The sequence below is a fragment of the Geotrypetes seraphini genome, chromosome 15 (genome assembly GCF_902459505.1).
Source record: "Geotrypetes seraphini chromosome 15, aGeoSer1.1, whole genome shotgun sequence".
NCBI lineage: Eukaryota > Metazoa > Chordata > Amphibia > Gymnophiona > Dermophiidae > Geotrypetes > Geotrypetes seraphini.
Window position 1 is genome coordinate 61937719 of NC_047098.1, and position 13408 is coordinate 61951126.

General features: G+C 38.5%; 1 protein-coding gene across 2 annotated transcripts in view; it reads right to left on the reverse strand.

The window, feature by feature from the left end:
- Nucleotides 1–13408, reverse strand: part of PITPNM3 (PITPNM family member 3) — a 407952-nt gene that overhangs the window by 5446 nt on the left and 389098 nt on the right. The window contains exon 20 of one of the 2 annotated variants that reach the window (XR_004537057.1): nt 10377–11088. The exons of the other annotated variant lie outside the window; for it this stretch is intronic. The gene's annotated coding sequence lies outside the window, so the exon portion shown is untranslated. Of the gene's footprint in view, nt 1–10376; nt 11089–13408 lie in introns of those variants that run through there. 2 annotated transcript variants of the gene reach the window in all.

Genomic DNA, 13408 nt, shown 5'->3' on the forward strand with positions numbered 1-13408 from the left:
TAGTGGTGTCTAATTAACCACCTCCACCAAGAACTCTCATCTACATAATTATTTAAAATTATAGCAACCCTACCATAAATTCTATCAAGCAACATAATAAACATCAATCAAAATAATAAAATTTCTGGCATTCTGTTTTCCTAGGTTAACAAGCATGAATATGAATTAAAATTAGAAACATAATAGGGTCAAGACTTACAGGTGATGATGATTCAAAGCTCTATATCTATTAACGAAAACAAGTTAAACAAACTATCCTTTGATATTATAATGAAAACCTCTTATAAATTATTTTGTTTCTAGAAAATGTTATGAGATTTCTGCTGCTTAAAGAGCATAAGGAAACTATATTCAGAACATGCTGCATAGCAGAGAATAACCATTGTGAATTATATTTTTATTCATATGTAATTAGATTAGTGTTGCTCAAACCTGTCCTGGGTGAACACCCAGCTATTCAGGTTTTCAGGATATCCTCAATGAATATTCTTGATAGAGATTTGCTTATTGGAAAGAATTTGGACTTGGGTTAAGATGATTATATGTTTTTTTAAATTAGGTATTAACTTCTAATAAAATAGTCTAGGTGGGCTCTTACAAAGGTACGAAATGCCAAACTGCCAATAGGAATAGAATGGGTGGCTCAGCATTTAGCGTGTACTGCTTGACAGCTCACCTTTGTTAAAGGACCCATTAGAGCAATTGTCTATCAAGACTTGGGTTGTATCTGATATCGTCCAAAACAAATTCCTTTTCAGCCTGCTCTGCCAGTCCAGATAGATGGGTTATATCACTCTCTAACAGCAGAGGCCTGAGCTTGCTGTTGACATTGCTAATAAAAGGAGTGGTCAGCCTGGAACCAGCCAGCATTTCTCTGCCTCCACTATATGATGCAGATGGTGTTGCAAGTTTGTTTTAGTTCACCTTTACTTACTGTGCTGCAAATTATCAGTAGATTCAAGGAATTAGGAAAAAAAAAAAAAAAAAAAGGCAGAACTCAGTAAGGGTACTTTAGATATGATCAGTAAATATAAGGGGAAAGAGTGCAGGGAGATACTAACTTTAGATACAAAGGGAGGGGTGGAAGTACATAAAAGACAAAACCAAAGTGGCAATGCTACAGTGGGGCAGGTCAAGCAAATTGGATTCCAATGTCCAACTGAGATGAAGGAAATGCTTTAAATTCCTTAAACGAAATTTCAGACTAGACATCTCGAAAAGGGAGGGAGGTCCGAAGGGTTGGTGCGACAACACTGAAGCTTGAAGAACGAGTGAAGTGTGAGTAAATGTGTAGAAAACAAGGAACGGAATGTGCTGATGAGTTACATGGAGAGTAGAAGCAGAAGCATATGGAATTAGAAATCCATTGAGAAATGACAGAATGCTGATGGGCCAAGAGTAAGACTTCTGATTATCAAAGAGTGACTTATGACCACCGTCTGGTCTTCATAAATCTTTTATCTAACAAGTAGATGCTTGTGATTTAAATTGTACTATGGCTAAACTAGGAGCAAAGAAATTAAAGCAGTTATCCAAAGTGATCCCCAAGATTTGGGCTGAGTCTTTAGTGCAATCTCAGTATTATGTGTAGTGGTCAAAGATGGTCACAAGCTAGGAACAGGTCAGCCATTCTCTTGGAGATAAGGGAGGTTCCATAGGGTTGAAGATTATTACATGCTTATGTTCTATAACTACCAACAATGGGTTCTGCAAGGATTACAAAAAGATAATACTGGTGGTAAGCATTATAACCAGGAGCTATAAAACATAAATAGGACAGTACAATAACTTTGTGAGAATTACAAACTACCAAATTTAAATCATACTTAGAAAGGTTTAATGAACATAAGAACTGTCATCTCCGGATCAGACCTTCGGTCCATAATGCTGTATGAAACAGTGGATAATTTTTTAACATTCTTATGCCAGCTGGTAAGACTGCTTGGTATGTAAAACAAGAATGAAGTATCCTGTTATGGATAAAAAGCATAGCAACTGATTACACGTATCATCATATTGAGCACCATTATGAAGAAGAGATATCAATTCAGTCATATACAGGAGTGCCATACCATATAGAATTTAAAAAATAATAGTACATGCTTTAAACTGAATTTTGGATTTGACGGGAGCCAGTGCAGCCCTAAATAGAAAACAGTTACAGCATCGTATTTGTGAGCCAAATAAATCAAGCAAATAGTTGTATTCTAAACTAATTGAAGTTGTTTCATCACAATTTTAGAACACCGCACATAGGAAACATTACAATAGTCAAGCCTCAACAAAATCAGAACCTGAACTAATAGACTAAAAGTGTCTAACTCTAAATATTTATGAATTACTCTAACTTTTTTTAAGATGTAAAAAGTGTTCTTACTTTGGGACTTTAAAGTGAAACAGCTGTCCATCACCACCCCCAGAAGCTTTGAGGAAACATCAAATGTAAATTTATCTAATCCTATAGTAAAACCTTGAGACACCCACAGATGATCTGTTAGACAAATCCACAACAATTTAGTCTTATTACGATTTAATTTGAGCCAATTAAATGATATCAATCCTCAATTAATGTTACATACCCTAAAATGTTGCCCATATTTGATAGGCAGTCCTCCTTAACTGGGAGCAGAACTGTGATGATAATTTTAACTCTAGATTATCCAAGTACTGTGCCCAATGATCTAAGCAGAACATTAAATAGAGAAGGAGACTGGGGGGAAAATTAAGGTACGCTGCAGTTGGCCCACCAAGGAGCTGAAAAAATTCTAGCCTTAACACTATCATGACAGGATGAGGAACCCCCCCCCCCTATAAAACCATTTCAGTTCTCCACCCTGAATACCTGTCTCACTTAACATTCCCCCCCTCCCCCCCCGTAGCATGGTTCTTTGCGCTGGCCATGGCAGTAACAGTTCCGATACTCATGGAATTCCTATGAGCATTGGAGCTGTCACTAAAAACCATGTTATAGTTTTGTAAAAAAAAGGGGAGGGGGATTGGTGCTGTTAGCATGAGGTTATGAGCCATCAGATCAAAGGCACATGAAAGATCATACTGAATAATTATAGAATTTTGACCATAGCTCAAAAAGAATTTTTCCCCAAACAATAAGAAACTCTACTACTGTTTCAGTACTGAAATTCCTACAGAAACCAAATTGAGAAGAATGTAAAATATCATACTGATCTAAATAATTATCTAGTTGTTGAATGATACAACCCTCCATGATTTTAACAAAAAGTGGAATAGAGGCAGCTGTTCGATAATTATTGGTTTCTTGCATGTTATCTTTTGGAATAGGTGTTTAAAATATATTACCCAGATGTTCAAGAAAATTACCCATATCCAGTTGACTAGTTAACCATAGAGTTAGAGCATTTAGAAAAGGAAAGCTGCCTTCTTTCATAGGCTGGACAAAAGTCCAAACTACAATGAGATTTAGCATATTTCTTTAAAAGTGCACTAACTTCCTGTACTATGAGGAGTTCAAAGTGATCCCATAGTTAATCCACTGGAGCAGATTTTGAGTTCGTTCTAATTGACTCCACCTCATTTTTAAAAGGTCATGCTATTGGTAGTGGGGATACCTGAATTCAAATCCATAGTCAAATCTAATTTAGCAATGGAATCAATTAAACTAAATAGCTTCTTATATTCTTGGCCAACTAACTTAGAATAACAATTCTTTTTAACAGCTATCAATATTTTGTATTGAGATACTGTTGAACACCAGCACTTATGCTCTAAAATGAGAAGTTTCCTCCAGATTTTCTCTCGTCTCCTACATTACCTTTTTAAAGTCATTAGTTCTGTATCAAACCACCTCTCTGATCTCCTAATTATCTTAATTCTTCTTTTATAAGGAGCAATGGTATCCAAAATATTATCAGCACTATCCAATCTAAAATAATGCATGTTGTCGACAGAGTTCAACATTAAATTGGTTTGTTCCCAAAAAGCTTTGGACCCAACCTTCTCTCTCAGCATAACAGTTGACTTAGTCTTATCCTTATTTATAATATCATCTTGCCAAAATAGAGTAAAATCTAATTTTTAAAAAATGGCCTGACTATGGGATTTCACAGGAATTAAAACTCAATGAGCAATTAGTACTACCAACATTACACAAAGCTAAAATGTCAAGCAAGTGACCTTTCTCATGAGACATCAATCTCGGGACAATAGAATCCAAATGAGTCTAAACTTTCAGATAACTGCAGCTATAGGGTATAGTTTATCATTTGCTGAACTGCAGAATTAATAACAGAGATGCTCCTTATTAGTGACCTACTTCCCTGCTGGACAGTATACCAAACTACAGCAGAGAGACACCACAAATGTTGAACCCTGAAATAAGCATAATGCAGTTTCAAGTAACTACAATTTAACTGAATCTTGGAGGGTCCACTTTAGGGGACAGCACCTAAGAAAAAGATCTATCTAGGTGTTATTGTAAACAATACGTTGAAACCTTTTGCCTAATGTGCGGTGGCAGCCAAAAAAAGCAAACAGGATGCCAGGAATTATTAGAAAAGGGATGGTAAATAAGACTAAGAATATTATAATGCCTCTGTATCATAGTAACATTGTAGATGACGGCAGATAAAGACCCAAATGGTCCATCCAGTCTGCCCAACCTGATTAAATCTAAAAAATTGTTGGGTTTTTTAGCTATTACTGGGCAAAGATCCAAAGCTCTGCCTGGTACCAACTACTGAAGTCTCCGTCAAAGCTCCAGCCCATCTATACTATCCCAGCCATTGAAACCCCCCCCCCCCCAGCCCATCCTCAACCAAGCGGCTATATACAGACACAGATCGTGCAAGTCTGCCCAGTACTGGCCTTAGTTCTTCAATATAAGAACATAAGAATTGCCGCTGCTGGGTCAGACCAGTGGTCCATCGTGCCCAGCAGTCTGCTCCCACGGCGGCCCCTTAGGTCAAAAACCAGTGCCCTAACTGAGACTAGCCTTACCTGCATACGTTCTGGTTCCTTTATTTTGGAATGTTTACCAATTCTCCTTTGCAAGAGGTAAACTCTCCCTTCCTTCTAAAAAAGGGATTAAAGGAGTCAAGATCTTCAGTCAATCTTTGGTCTTTAAATTCTCTCAACTCTAGAATGATCTCCTCTTTTTTTTTTTAAGGAGTTCCAGTTTGTTTCAATATTTCCGTAAATCTTTAAAAACTACTCTATTTGCCAAACATTTTGAAAATTAATTCTATTGAAATTTTGCTATTATCTTCTATTTATCATTTGTAAATCATTCCCTATTTATTTAATTGCTGTAAACTGAGTCGAGCCTTTTCAGAATGATGACTCGGTATACAAAGTTAAGCTTTAGTTTAGTTTAACCTAACTTCGTCTTGAATCCCTTGAGGGTGTTTTCCTCTATACTAACCTCCAGAAGAGCGTTCCAGTTTTCCACCACTCTGGGTGAAGAAGAACTTCCTCACATTTGTACAGAATCTATCCCCTTTTAACTTCAGAGAGTGCCCTCTCATTCTTCCTACCTTGGAGAGAGTGAACAACCTGTCTTTATCTACTAAGTCTATTCCCTTCAGTATCTTGAATGTCTCTATCATGTCCCCTCTCAGTCTTCTCTTTTCAAGGGAGATGAGGCCCAGGTTTTCTAATCTCTCGCTCATCCAATCCCCTAACCATTTTAGCCGCTCTTCTCTACACCCTTTCGAGTAGTACCATGTCCTTCATGTACAGCGACCAGTACTGGATGCAGTATTCCAGGTGAGGGCATACCATGGCCCAGTACAGCGGCATGATAACCTTCTCTGATCTGTTCGTGATCCCCTTCTTAATCATTCCTAGCATTCTGTTCACCCTTTTCGCCGCCACCGCACATTGCGTGGACGGCTTCATCGACTTGTCGACCAGTACTCCGTCTCTTTCCTGGGGGGTCTCTCTACAAGTACTGCATCGGACATCCTGTATTCCTGTATAAGATTTTTGTTACCGACATGCATCACCTTACACTTATCCACGTTAAACCTCATTTGCAATGTCGCAGCCCATTTCTCGAGCGTGTTTATGTCACGTTGCAGGTCTTCGCAATCCTCCTGCATCTTCACTACGCTGAATAGCTTCGTATCGTCTGCAAATTTAATCACCTCACTCATACCAATTTCCAGGTCGTTTTTAAATATGTTGAAGAGCACGGGTCCAAGCACCGAACCCTGCGGCATTCCACTGGTGATGCTTTCCCAGTCCGAGTATTGTCCATTTACTCCCACTGTCTGTTTCCTATCTGCCAGCCAGTTTTTAATCCACATGAGTATTTCACCCTCGATTCCATGGCTTGCAATTTTTCAAAGTAGTCATTCATGCGGAACCTTGTCAAATGCCTTCTGAAAATCCAGACATACAATGTTGACTGAGTCACCCTTGTCTATCCGTCTGTTTATCCCCTCGAAGTGCAGCAAGTTCATCAAGCAAAATCTTCCTTTGCTGAAGCCATGCTGGCTGGTCCTCATCAGATCGTGTCCATGAAGGTGCTCAATGATGCGGTCCTTTATTAGCGCCTCTAGCATCTTTCCCGGTACCAAGGTTAGACTCGCTGGTCTGTAGTTTCCCGGATCACCCCTCGAACCTTCGCCACCTTCCAGTCTTCTGTAATCCTTCCCAATTTGATTAACAGATTGGGTATTAGTTGAAGCAGTTCAGCTATAGCCCCTTTCAGTTCCTTGATTACTCTCGGATGGATGTCATCTGGTCCTGGGGATTTATCATTTTTTAGCCTATCAATCTGCCTGCATACCTCTTCTAGACTGACCATCAATCCAGTCAGTTTTCCGTCTTCGTTTCCCGCATATAGCCTGTCGGCTTCCGGTATGTTGTGTGTATCCTCTTCGGTAAACACAGATGCAATAAATGTGTTCAGTTTGATGGCAATGGCTTTGTCCTCCTTTAGCACTCCCTTTATTCCATGGTCATTCAACGGCCCCGCGGGTCGTTTCCCCTTAATATATCGAAAGAACGGCTTTCTGATTCAAGATTCCTCTGTGTTCATCCCATGGTTTTTTGAAGTCTGTCACCATTTTCCTCTTCACCACCTCTCTCGGTAGCGCATTCCATGTATCCACCCTATCCATAAAGAAGAATTTCCTTACATTGCTCTTGAGTCTACCACTCCTCAACCTCAAATTATGCCCTCTAGTTTTACCATTTTCCTTTCTCTGGAAAAGATTTTGTCCTACATTAATACCTTTCAAGTATTTGAATGTCTGAATCATATCTCCCTTGTCCTTCCTTTCCTCTAGGGTATATATTCAGGGCTTCCAGTTTCTCCTCATATGTCTTCTGGTGCAAACCTCCTACTATTTTTGTCACCCTCCTCTGGACCACTCCATTGCGCAACCTCACCATGGTGCAACCTCACCTTAAGTACTGCATTCAATTCTGGTTGCTGTATCTCAAAAAAAGTAGAGCAGGATTTGAAAAGATTCAAAGAGCGACCAAGATGATAAAGGGGATGGAACTCCTCTCCTATAAGGAAAGACTAAAGAGGTCTTGGTCTTCAGCTTGGAAAAGAGATGGCTGAGAGGAGATACGACTGAAGTCTACAAAATCCTGAGTGGTTTAGAACGGGTACAAGTGAATCAATTTTTTACTCCTTCAAAAATTACAAAGACATGGGAATATTCAATGAAGTTACAAGGAAATACTTTTAAAATCAACAGGAGGAAATATTTTTTTCACTCAAAGAATAGTTAAACTCTGGAACACAAAGTAACTCCACGCAAAGTTATGTAAAGTTATGTAAGAAAAGTTATGTAAAGTTAGATATGCAAAGTTTGTAAAGTTATACATATAATTGTATTGTCATCGCCTGGAAATGACCAGCCATCTTCAAATGTAATCCGCTTAGAACCGCAAGGCACAAGCGGAATAGAAATCACTAATGTAATGTAATGTAATGTAACTCATTGCCAGAGGATGTGGTAGGAGCAGTTAAAGTAGATGGGTTTAAAAAAAGTTTAGACAAGTTCTTGGAGGAAAAAGCCATAGTCAGACATGAGGAAAACTACTGCTTGCCCTGGGATTGGTAGCATGGAATTTTGCTGCTACTTAGGTTTCTGCCAGGTACCTGTGACCTTGATTGACTACTGTGGAAACAGGATACTGGGCAAGATGGACCATTGACCTGACCTATTTTGGCTATTCTTATGTTTTAACACAGCATTAAAAAAAGATCTAAATAGAATTTTAAGTCCTCCACCCCATTTATATTTCCTGAGAACATGTAAAACTTTATATCTCAATGGGCACAAAATTCTCAATCTAGGATCATCTGCTATAGAAAAGAAAGTTTCAGTTAAAGAGTTGCACAGGAATGAGGCTGTTGTGAATCTGCAGGAATCCCCTCTAGACTTGTGGGAATGGAAGTACCATCTCTAGAGCTCCTACGAGAGCCTGCTTGCCTACCAGGCTGTTGTCCTCCTCTCCAGCCTTTTCAACAGGCCACTGGCAGCAATTCCTCTTATACGCTACTGGCGCTGACCTGGAAGGCTTTTCTTTGACACATTTTGTGTCAGAGGGAAGCCTTCCAGGTCAACCCCGGTTGCATGTAGGAGGAACTGCTGCCTGAGGGAAGCAGAGTTGCTGACATGCTTGGGGGTAGGAGGGAAGGAAACAGAGATGTTGCAATGGGTTGGGGGGGAGGGAAAAAGAGGTGCTGTAACAGGCTCTGGGGATGGAGGGAGGGAGAGAAATATGCTGCACAGGCTGAGGGGGTAGGAGAGAAACAGACGCTGCATAGGTTGGGGGAGTAGGAGTGCTGCACAGGCTGGGAAGGCAGGGAAAGAGAGGGGAAGGAAGAGAAGGGGAAAATGGATGCATGGAGCAGGAGGAAAGAGAGATGGTTCACATGGGGAAAGGAAGAAAGAGGGGGAATTGAAATATTAGATGTGGAGAGAAGAGACATGTTCCAGATCGGGGTGGAGGAAAAAGAAAAAGAAATGCTGTGCAGGGGTAGATTAAGTGCCAAACAGAGCCAGAGAGTCTCCCTGTAATATCAATCGCTCACCCTTAGGATTCAATTCACCTCTCCCTTTGATCGGTGTTGCTGTTCTTGTGTGTCTGCCTTCATCTGCTAAGGTGGTACAGCCTGTTTGTCTGGATTGGTCTTGCAGGAGTCAAGGAAAAGAAATTGGCAGGTAAGAACAAATTTCTCCTTATCTTACATATTTTTGTAACTTGGTTGCATGCCTTGGTCATGTTAAGTTATTAAATACACTTTCACAATATCATTTTATAAGTGTGATACCTTTAAGTGACTCTTCTTTTTTATTTTTAATCTGCTAAACTAATTTAATATTAGCAATCACTTTTTTTTTCTACCTGAGGCTCACTAGAATAGAAAAGCTTATGAGATGGCAATTTGTGTGTTTTATATATGTATTTCCCATTCCCCTTCTAACCTGGAATGGATAGACCAGCTATACCATGGTGTGGGAAGAGGAGGGGCTTCTAACTTAATCATTTTGGGATAGGGATAAGAACAAAGCTAGCACTATCAAAAAGAAATACATGGAATACTGTATCAAAGCTGTCTAAAATATCACACTTCTGACTTGTTTTTCTTCATACTTAAAGCTCAATGAAAACTTAATACACTGATTCTCATCACTGGACATATTGGCTAAAGGAAAAACATACTCCCTTTTCTTATAACTGACTATAAGAGAGGGAGAACGATGGTGAAATGATTGCACAGAAGTCATTGGTATTCGAGAGCAGTCACAAAGTCAACTTGAAATGTCCCTTTTTTGATAAAGGTCAGATTTGGTTATCAGACTGAATTTTACTTATGTGCCCCCCCTTTAAGCCATAATTTAAGAACATTGTAAATCAGTTTTAAATAGTTGAAATGTATGAAGAAACATCAGCAGTGTGTTTTACAGCCTTACAAACTGCATGCCTCTTCATGTTAGTAGAAAAAGGTGCTGGCTTTATGCCAGTCTCAAAAGTGAGGAGCATTGCGACTCTTGGTTGGATAAGCTCACTTGTTCACGTCCTCAGGATGACACTATACTGGGGAGTCAAAACGATGAACAAAAATAAAACTTTGGTAAAGCAATAATATATCATTTGCTCAGTGCCTTTGGTGCAGGAAAACAAGCATTGTCAACACTTTGTACTGAAATATTTCATTATCTAATTTAGATTAAACTCTATAAACTACTCATTTGTTGAATAGCTTATATTTCTACATCTTTAGTTAACATATTTACATGACCACAAAATAAAACATTACTATTATAAAAAAAAAAAAAAACCCAAACAAACAATAGCTACAAATGTCTCTGAAAGCCATATTAAAAGTTTACATCTTTAGTAATTAGTAAATATATACATTTATATACATGTGCACATAATCACACAATCAAAGTCTTTTAATGTCACAGCCTTTTAGAATTATTTTAACAAAATTTCAATTCTAGGTTCATACAGCAGAGAAAAAAAGTTTAATCTCAGGTTTACTAGCATTGCCTGTTTTATTCCGTCAGTTTGGTATCTTTGCTGCCATGATTAAACACTACAAAGGAAATTCTGTACCTTTGCTCATCAAGTAATATTTCAGGAGTGCACTTCAAAACAAAAAACCTAAACATTAATCACAGCTGAAAAACAGCAGTGAAATGGACTTTTTAGACTTCTAAAATGTTAGGGAGGGCAACCTGTATGGAGTGGCAGTTACTATCCCAGCTACCTTAATTAGCCGCCTGGATGGGCCATTTTGGGGGGTGATTTTTCCTGCTGTCCAATCTATGTTTTTACATCTGGTGCTTATTAATAGTTACAACCCTGTTAATTATTATACTTCAAAACCTTATATCACTTTGGATGCCAAAAATGCTCTATCCAAGTACATTTTTATGTATTTAAATTATGTAAGCTTTTTAGTGCTAAACGGTATAGAAAATTCTAAAATAAATAAATAAATTAACCTGGTGTGTCCCCTGAGGTAGACTTCTAGATTCTAGTGCCCAATTGATTTCCAGGTTCCTGAAGAGTCTTCATGTCAAATTGCCAATACATAAATCTCCTGGACCTTCAATAGTCTTTATATTTCTCCTGTAACCCATTATATGAGTACATGTCATCCACTTCTTTTAAGCATCTCATCAGCTGGAAGAATTTGCATCCTTCAAACCTTAATCACTTATGACTCACTCAATTTCATTATCATAAAGCAGTTTTATATACTCATTCCTGCGAATAGGTGGTCACGCTTTTCCCTGTGAATGAGGAAGTAGTGCTTCCTACATTTTAACCTTAAACTGCACAATCGTCCTTATAAATTCCTTCCCTGAATTCAACCTATCGCAGGGGGATGTGTTTGCCTATCTCCAGATTCATCATTATATTTAGCAGTTGATCTTAACTCTGATCGTCAAGAATTAAAATCCACAATATTACATTACATTAGTGATTTCTATTCCGCCATTACCTTGCGGTTCAAGGTGGATTACATAAGAGTTGTCATGAAGTTACAAGATATATAGGTGGATTACATAAGAATTGTCATGAAATTAGGTAATACATGTTGGGTAATTTGAACATTTTAGATTTGATAAGGAGTAATAATAAATAATAATTATTTTATTTTTTATATACCGCCAAAGCCAAAGTAGTTCGAGGCAGTTTACAATAAGAAGAGCTGGATAGTCAGCGAAGACATAACAATGAATTCCTTGAATACAATGAATATTTAGAATAACAGTGATGTTTTTGAATGCATGCATATTTGTGGGGAGGAAGAGAAACAGAATGAAAGTCACATTGTAGGGATGTCAAGTACAAGTAAGTAGGAATACAGGGGGAGGGGAAAGTCATTGAGAGTGTAGTAGGTGAAGCTTGGGAAGGAACTGGTCGTGTTAAATAGGTTTTATGTATTTTTTGAAGAGTAGAGTTTTAGTTTATTTTTTGAAGGTTTTGTAATCTGTGATCGAAGATAGCAGATTGGTGAGTTGTCTGTCTAGTTTTGCTGCTCTGGTAGCCATTAGATTGTCATATAGTTTTCGTCGTTTGACATTTTTGGTTGGCGGGTGTGTGAATAGTGAGTGGGTTCTCCTGTGTCTGGTTGAGGTGGATTGAGTTAGTCGGTTGTTCCAGTAGGTTGGGCTGTCTCCGTTAATAGCTTTGAATAGTAGGCCTTAGAATTTGAAATGTACTCTTGCTTGTATTGGGAGCCAGTATGAGTCGTGGTATGCCTCTGTGATGTGGTCGTATTTTTTCAGTATATACACTGGGTTCACCAAAGGTACTTGAAGGATAAAACTATACCAGTTGACTACTTACAACTCCAGGGTACCTGGTCTGGAGATTCACGCTGCACGTTCTCAGGGGATATCATTCTCATTGTGATTGAGAGAGATGTTTCTTGACCTCTTACATGTACTTCTAAGAAATGCAATATAAGATGTAAGCTATGGTCCATAACCGACTTCCCCACTGTGTAAAGTGGGGAAGTCGGTTATGGACCATAGCTTACATTGAAGCTTAACACCTTGCTGTTCTGAGGAAGCTCTGAGTATTAGTAACAGAGCGAAACGGAGATCTTCCGTCAGTCCAGGCGTGTGATTCCTGCCGGGTGTTTGTCCACCCGAGCTAAGTACCACGCTTTTACAGCAGTATAATACAGTATTTAAACAATGCAGTACCAATATGAGTAACAGTCCATAATATGTTACACATACAATAAGAACATAAAAAGCTCTTAGAGAAAATAAGACTATATTCGATGATAGCTCAACTAATGGTTTAACCACCAAGATTAGTTCTGGTTGTTAACCTTGGGCACTGGAGAAATTTAGTCTTCATCTCTATGTATTGAGCTGTGGCCACCTTGGAGTTGTGTGGATCTCTATAGATACATCATTATTCTATACTTCCATAATGGGGGTTTTACACCATTTTATTTAGCGCTATCATAGAGTCATGCCAAGCACTCTACTAGTGAGACCCTTTATCCAAATGGTGAATACAAGCTGGACAGCTAAAGTAAATAATTCTCAGTTTTTAGGTTGATCCTAAAGAATACATCAAAGGCATAAACCTTTAGGAACAAATGTTCCTATTATAATGCAAAATCACAGAACTAGAGCAAAGAAAGAGCAAATCAAGGGTAAGAAACTTATCTTTCTTTCTATGTTAATTTAATCACATCTTCTGGCTTGTTAAGGCTTAATTGGTTTTGTCTCAAACCATCCTAAGGCAGATGAATGCTTTGAGTTTTGAGCATTTTATTTATGGAGAAAAATTACTTTGGATGGTGAATCATGTAAAAGAGCAGGCAAGTACCTACTAAATAAAAAGTTTTTGGTTTTTATCTAGCCACCCCCTGCAGACATTTTCATTTAACTGGAATAACCATGGAGTACTATAGCCTCTC